Here is an 8,476-nt window from a genome sequence, read left to right as displayed (position 1 = left end):
CTATTGATCCAACTCCTCAGGAAACCAATCTCGACCCAAATATTCCGACACTTTCTCAATCATTATCTGTTCCTCTTCTTCATGGTCTAACATAGAAACCTGTTCTTGAAATTTCACTAGATCCACAAGGACATACATTCCGTCCTTATTTTTTGCTATAACTTGGTCACTGTCATTGGTCATTTCCAGATTCTTCTCGACATTCTTTTTATAAATGTTCTTTCTAATCAAGTGAAACGACTCCCAATTATTTTTTCTTAGTTCCGCTAGATGTATAACATTCTGACAGTTGATTTTCCCGCAGTATTTTAACCTACATAGTTGGTCTGAGTTTTCCACAAGAGTAACTAGTTCTCTTTCAAAATCTCCATCCTCTTCTTTGTATTCAAATGTAGCCAGTGTCGAATTGAAAGAATCTGCCAGGTAAGAGATAAATTCCTTGTCACTTCTGATATACTCTCCAAACCTTATTTCATAGAGAGGACAGGAAGGCCTTAGGAAACATTCTAGTTTGTAATGCGGTGCTCTTGACAAAACCAAAACTTTCACTTTCACGTTGGTGTTGTAATTTGAGAAATCTTTCCAAACTGATTCATTCACTGCAGGCATTTTGAAGGATTCGTCTTCAGGAATAAAATTTATTGTTACATCTAATTGTTGAAGCTTCTCTCTAACCCTACATGATAAACTCGAGATAAGATCTGACGTGATCATAGGCGATCTTAAGGCTAAATGTGTCAAGTTCTTGAAATGATCCACCAATTTCAAAGTCAACTCTGATGAAATTAAATGTGGTCTACGCACAGACCAAGCCGTGGACTCGCATTTTTTCTCAGATCTTTAATTTTGTCATTTTCAATAGCAGCTTGAAATATATTTTCATCAGGATTCTGTAAGGATTTAGCAAATACTGGCCATGACTTTACGATAAGAGTCTTTAAATGCGACTGATTTCTAACTAAGTCTACCATAGGCTTCATATTTTCAGTACGAGTTTTCATTTCCGATACATTTGATATATTTCTCAAACCACCTACGTCTAATGTTAGATGACCCAAATTAAAATCCTTGATGCTGTCTTCTAAAACAGTGTTCCATTGTCCGAAATATGTATGCAATGGTCCCCAAATACAAAAGGTAACGTCATGGAACATTTTTGCAAATCGACGAACGAGATGAAAATTTCTTTTGGGAATTTTAACAAAGTGGAAGTATCTGTGTTTTCCTGAGCTTCCCCTACATCTAGTTTTACTTTCTGCCATAGTGTGGGGTGATTAAATGCATTGTAAATGTTTGAACACGCCAGAGATGCACTGTATCTGTCTTTAAATGACAAATATTCCAATACCCCAATCCAAACGACAATCGGGAGATTGCCAAAATCAGGTGAATCCTCTACATTCCTTGCTGGATGCTCATTTGCATTCTCTTTAACTGAAATACAAATTAAAATTGGTAAAGGAATTACACAGCTGTTACAAAAAAGAACAATCACAAACTTTGCGCTGCGGCACTTTATAATATTTTTTTATACATGTATGAGTGTCATAAATTAATGATCTAACAGAAGATAAGGAAGAATGATTTTCATTTGATGTGGCGGATTCCGGCATCTTGTAAAGGCGATCCCGACCAATTTTGAGGTCGGGGTAGGACCCTTAGCCACTTATAAAAAGATGATCTATAAAATCTTATGTATATTTTGGTCACAAAAGAGGGATCCTGATCCCCTCTGTATACATGTATATCTGCCAGTATTCTGTATACCAGATATAAATTAAATTTATTATCCCCTCGCAACGGAGGGAATATAGTTATGCAATAGTGTGTATGTATGTTTGTGGATGTGTTATGTCCTAGCTGTGTATATGTTTGTTGATGTGTTATGTCCTGTGTGTATGTTTGTTGATGTGTTACGTCCTGTGTGAAACGGAAGTGAAGTAATTTGCATTGGGATCGATGTCGAATGCTGCCTAAATGCAGTCTGCGAGGGGATGCTTCGTTTTGCAGTCCCCTTGTTCAATTTGAAGAAGACAAATTAGCTTTGCATATATAGTGTATAACAAACATTTAATGGTATAGTTGTATATCATTCTAAAAGGACGACTCATTAAGACACAGGGCACTTTTTAAAGAGTCAACTACCTGAATAGTCCCTATGCAAAGAAGCTGTATACAGTATAACTGATTCAAGAATTATAAGATGTATTATCAATGTATACAGGATCCTAGTGAACGGATATGACACGCCTATCTTTAACATGTTTAATGTTCATTTTATTGAAGCGTACAGGTAGAAATACAACAAACATTTTCATAATGGATAAACACATTATTAAACTAGTGCTAATTGTAACGGGGACCGTTACAGATGTTCCCCAAACGCTCCCCAACTCCCTTTTGTGCCTAATTCCTGTAAGACATTTTTAAAATATGATCAGTATCGACGTATTTCATCAAAGAATTATGAAAGCTACAATGATCTTAACTATATGTCATTTAATGCATTGTACGCGCAAGCACGTGCATGCACATGCAAGATGATCATGGCATTTTGTCTAAACCATTAACATATCTATATTTTGTAAGAATCAATAAAAAAAATGTTTAAGATATACATGCTACTGTTTCTTAAGTATATTGGTCATTTTGCGTATTTTGCGCGCGCGCGCACGTGCATGCATGCTTGTTCGTGCATTCAATTTTAATAGTACCATAATGTAGGAATCAATTATACCTAATCATACTTTAAATTTCATCCCGTTTTGTTGAAAACTAAGAAAGCTATAGGCATTCAAAGTTTCAGCCAATCAGATTGGAACACACATGCATGCGCATGCTTTCATGCTAATTCTTATATATCATGCTGTAGATCTTCATAATGTACAAGCATGTTGAAAATTTCAAAGGATTCTGTCGAAAAACTAGAAAGATGTTAAGACTTTAGTTTCAACCAATCAGAGAGAAGCGCATGTGCATGCGCGTGAAATCTTGCTATTTTGACCATGTCCTCTTGTCTATGCTTCTAATATATCCTTATATTATGAGTTTCAAAGCATTTCGTAAAAAATTATAAAGTTACGTCTATATCAATTATATTGGGCATTTCTCGTGTTGCACGTGCGCGCTCTTGGAAGCACACGTGCATGCACATGCTTTCATGATAATTCTTATATATCAGGCTGTAGATCTCCCTAATGTATGACTAAGTTCAAAATTTCAGAGTATTCTGTCGAAAAACAAGAAAGATATGGAGACTTTAGTTTCAGCCAATCAGAGCGAAGCGCACGTGCATGCGCGTGAGATCTTGCGTTTTTGACCATCTCATCTTGTCTATACTACTTATATATCCTTATATTATGGGTTTCAAAACATTTCATCAAAAAATAGAAAAGTTACGGCTGTATCCATTATATTAGTCATTTCACGTGTTGCACGTGCGCGCTCTTGCAAGCACGTGCGCGCAAAATGACCTTCATTCCGCAAATCTACATAACATGCCTAGTGACCCTAAAAAGGTTTCATCTTGATCAAATGTGTAGTTTACGAGATCATTCGCGGAAAAGATTTTCCCAGGAAGAAGAAAAATAATAATAATAATAATAACTAGTGCTAATTGTAACGGGGACCGTTACAGATGTTCCCCAAACGCTCCCCAACTCCCTTTTGGTGCCATATTCCCTGTTAGTTTCATTAAATAGGACAAAATCCATGCATTTGAGACTTTAACAACGCCAAGTTCATTCAAATTTTAGCATTGTCTGCGTGCGCATGTGAATGCATGTGCGTAATGACCACATCATCTTGTCTAGAGTATCTATATATTTTTTTTATATATTAAATATTAAAGTATTTAATCCAAAAGTATTTTAAAAAATACGCTTACTCAAGTGTATTTTTGATTTATCTCATTTCACGTGCACGCATGTGCATACATGAGCATGGTGACCATATCTTCTTGTAGAAGTCCATTACATCTATCTATGTTCTAAATCCCACCCCGTTCGGTTGAAAACAAAGGTAAATATAGCTGTTTAAAGTTTCAGCCAATCAGATTACAGCGTTCGTACACGCATGTGTATGCATGTGCATGGTGACCATACCTTCTTGTAGAAGTTTATTATATCTATCTTTGTTCCAAATCCATGTTCGGTTGAAAACCAAGGGAGTTATAGCTATTTAAAGTTTAAGCCAATCAGATTGCAGCACACGTGCATGCACGAGCTTTCATGATAATTGCTATATATCATGTTGTATGATATCTTAATGCATGGCTATATTCAAAATTTCATAGGATTTTGTTCAAAAACAAGAAAGATATTGAGACTTTAGTTTCAGCCAATCAGAGCAAAGCGCACGTGTATGCGCGTGAGATCTTGCAATTTTGACCATGTCATCTTGTCTATACTACTAATATATTCATGCATTGTGAGTTTCAAAAAATTCCATCAAAAAATAGAAAAGTTACGGATTCGTCCATTATATTGGTAATTTCACATGTTGCACGTGCACGCTCTTGCCAGCACATGCGCATGTACTTGCTTTCATGAAAATTATTATACATCATCCTGTAGATCTTCATAATTTGTGACTAAGTTCAAAATTTCGAAGGATTATGACGTAAAACAAGGAAGATATTGAGACTTTAGTTTCAGCCAATCAGAGCGAAGCATAAGTGCATGCGCGTAAGATCTTGCTATTTTGAGCATGTCATCACGTCCATACTACTAATATATACTTATATTATGAGTATCAAAGCATATAATCAAAAAGTAGAAAAGTTACGGCTATCTCTATTATTTTGGTCATTTCACGTGTTGCACGTGCGCGCTCTTGCAAGAACGTGCGCGCAAAATGACCTTCGTTCCGCAAATCTACATAACATGCCTACTGACCCTAAAAAGGTTTCACCTAGGTCGGACGTGTTGTTTTCAAGATCATTCACGGAAAAGATTTTCCCAGGAAGAAGAAAAATAATAATAATAATAATAAGAAACAGAGTAAAAACAATATGTTCCCCAACTTCGTTTGGGGAACATAACTAGAGGAGATCTCGTTGCAAGCAACGAGTAGGTCTTCCGTTCGATTTTAGATACGATCATAAAACAATTTAAAATGAAAAAAAAAGTTCATATCAATTCCTCTAAATACGTGAGAACACATTTAAGAGTGAAATATGTAAATTTCAGACAACTTCCGGTCTTTATTATTTATTTCCGGTGTGACCGGAAGTACTAAAAATGACCTATAACTCCTCTCTGAGTGTGAAGGATTCATCCCTGATAATTTCGATGAAAAATGCTAATTTTTTGGACTACTTCCGGTTTTGAAAAAAAAACTTCCGGTGGACATAATAATACTCGAGACACTCTATTTGCCTATATAGGAAACATTTAAAAAAGAAAAAAATAAAATTTTGCATATTTTTAAACTACTTCCGGTGGACAGCGGACGTGACGGCAACAAAAACTTTATACAAAATTCAAGAGAGCCTGTCACAATCTATCATCCCTGAAAGTTTCAAGACTCAATCTGAAACCATTTTTGAGAACACTTCCGGACAAAATGACATTTTAAAAAGTGAAAATTGGCCGTATTTCGCGACCGGAAGTGACGACGGCAAAATAAAAAAAAACGCCTTAAGTTCATATGATTTGCCATCATTGCTGAAAGTTTCATAAAGATCTGTCGAGGCGTTCTCGAGAAATCGCCTGCACAAAATCGGTAAGAAAAAAAAAATAATAATAATAATAGTGGAAAAGAAACAAACGAATCAGTAGAAGGTCTTCCGTTGGAAACGGAAGACCTTAACTAGTGTTAATTGTAACGGGGACCGTTACAGATGTTCCCCAAACGCTCCCCAGCTCCCTTTTGGTGCCATATTCCCTGTAAGCTTCATTAAATAAGATAAAACTCTATGCATTTGAGACTTTAACAGCGTTTACCCAGAAGTGTACCAAGTTCATTCAAATGTTAGCATTGCACTTGTGCGCATGTGAATGCATGTGCGTAATGACCATATCATCTTGTCTACACAATCTATATATTTTATCATACTAAACATTAAAGTATTTAATCCAAAAGTATTATAAATACGCTAATTCAAGTGTATTTTTGATTTTTTTCATTTCACGTCAACGCACGTGCATACATGAGCATGGTGACCATACCGTCTTGTTGAAGTCCATTACATCTATCTATGTTGTAAATCTCACCCCATTTGGTTGAAAACCAAGGGAGTAATAGCTGTTTAAAGTTTCAGCCAATCAGATTGCAGTGCACGAACACGCACGTGTATGCATGTGCATGGTGACCATACTTTTTTTAGAACTCAATTATATCTATCTATGTTCCAAATCCCATCTTGTTTGGTTGAAAACCAAGGGAGTTATAGCTGTTTAAAGTTTAATCCAATCAGATTGCAGCGCACGTGCATGCACGTGTTTTCATGATAATTGCTATATATCATGTTGTAGGATATCCTAATACATGGCTATGTTCAAAATTTCAAAGGATTTTGTCAAAAAACAAGAAAGATATTGAGACTTTAGTTTCAGCCAATCAGAGGGAAGCGCACGTGCATGCGCGTGAGATCTTGCTATTTTGACCATGTAATATTGTCTATGGTACTAATATATCCTTATATTATGAGTTTCAAAGCATTTCATCAAAAATGTAAAAAGTTACGCCTATATCAATTAAATCGGTCATTTCACGTGTTGCACGTGCACGCTCTTGCAAGCACGTGCGCACAAAATGACCTTGATTCCGCAAATCTACATACCATGTCTACTGACCCTAAAAAGGTTTTACCTACATCGGACGAACAGTTTACAAGATCACTCGCGGACAAAAAAGTACCCAGGAAGAAGAAGAAAAATAATAACAAGGGCTAATTGTAACGGGAACCGTTACAGATGTTCCCCAAACGCTCCCCACCTCCCTTTTAGTGCCATATTCCCTGTAAGCTTCATTAAATAAGACGAACTCTATGCCTTTTAGACTATAACAATGTTTTCCCAGAAGTATATTCAGTATATTCAATTTTATGCATTGCGCGCATGCGCATTTGAATGCATGTGCGTAATGACCATATCATCTTGTCTACACTATTTATATACTAGAAATTACAGCGTTTTATCCAAAAGTATAAAAAATACGTTTTAATCTAGTGTATTTGTAATTTTACTCATTTCACGTGCGAGCACGTGCATGCATGTGCATGTCGACTGTATCTTTTTGTAGGAGTCTGTTATGTTTGTTTATGTTCTAAATCCCATCCTGTTTGGTTGAAAAACGAGGAAGTTATAGCCATTTTAAGTTTAAGCCAATCAGATTGCAGCGCACGTGTATGCGCATGTTTTCACGACAACTGTTATATATCATATTGTAGGACATCCTTATGCATGATTATGTTTAAAATTTTAAAGCATTTCGTCAAAAATTAAAAAAAGATATTGCGATTTTTGTTTCAGCGAATCACAGCAAAGCACACGTGCATGCATGTGCATGACGACCATACCTCCTTGTGGGAGTCCATTATGTTTGTCTATGTTCTAAATCCCATACTGTTTCGTTGAAAAACAAGGGAGTTATAGCCATTTAAAGTTTAAGCCAATCAGATTGCAGCGCACGTGCATGCACGTGTTTACATGACAATTGTTATATATCATATTGTAGTACATCCTAAAGTATGCCTATATTTTAAATTTCATAGCATTTCGTCAAAAAACAGAAAAGATATTGAGATTTTTGTTGCAGCCAATCAGAGCGAAGCGCATGTGCATGCGCGTGAGTTCGTGCTAATTTGACAGTGTCACATTATCTACACTATTTATATATCGTTGTTAAATGAGTTTTAAAATATTTCATCAAAAAATGTTAAAGTTATGGCAATATAAAGTATATCTGTCCTTTCACTCATTTCACGCGCCCGCACGTGCAGGCGTATGCGCGCAAAATAACCTTCGTGTTGCACACCTACACTACACACCTATTAACCCTAAAAAGGTTTTAGCTCAGTTGGGTGAACAGTTTCTGAGAACACTCGCGGACAAAAAAAGTACCGGAGAACAAAGAAGAAAAAAAAAGAATAACTAGTGCTAATTGTAACGGGGACCGTTACAGATGTTCCCCATACGCTCCCCATGTCCCTTACCGTGTCTTATTCCTCTAAGACCTTTTATAAATATGCTAAGTATCCCAAGATTTCATTTAAGAATATAAAAGTTACAATGATATCAACTATCAACGATATATTGTTTAACGTTTTGCATGCGCGCACACGTACATGTACATGCATATGCAAGATGATTATGGCATGTTGATTAAGCGATTAACATATCTTTCTATCCCGCGAATCAAAGAAAAAAATACATATATAAATTTACCATTTTTCAAGCATATGTCATATTTTTAATATATCGATTCACATTTTATTTCTCTACTTATTTTAACCTCGGGCTCAAAGTTGGTT

At 36.0% G+C, this 8,476-nt stretch overlaps 1 pseudogene; it reads right to left on the bottom strand.

Annotated features, from left to right (window-relative positions):
* LOC134245862 (uncharacterized) overlaps positions 1-8,476 on the bottom strand; it is a 31,969-nt pseudogene continuing 23,493 nt past the window's right edge.

This window comes from Saccostrea cucullata, unplaced genomic scaffold (assembly GCF_032062105.1).
Source record: "Saccostrea cucullata isolate Sc308-1 unplaced genomic scaffold, CSIRO_AGI_Scuc_v1 ctg7513, whole genome shotgun sequence".
Lineage (NCBI taxonomy): Eukaryota > Metazoa > Mollusca > Bivalvia > Ostreida > Ostreidae > Saccostrea > Saccostrea cuccullata.
The sequence above is the reverse complement of the archived record's forward strand: the minus strand, read 5'-3'. Positions and strand labels throughout refer to the sequence as shown.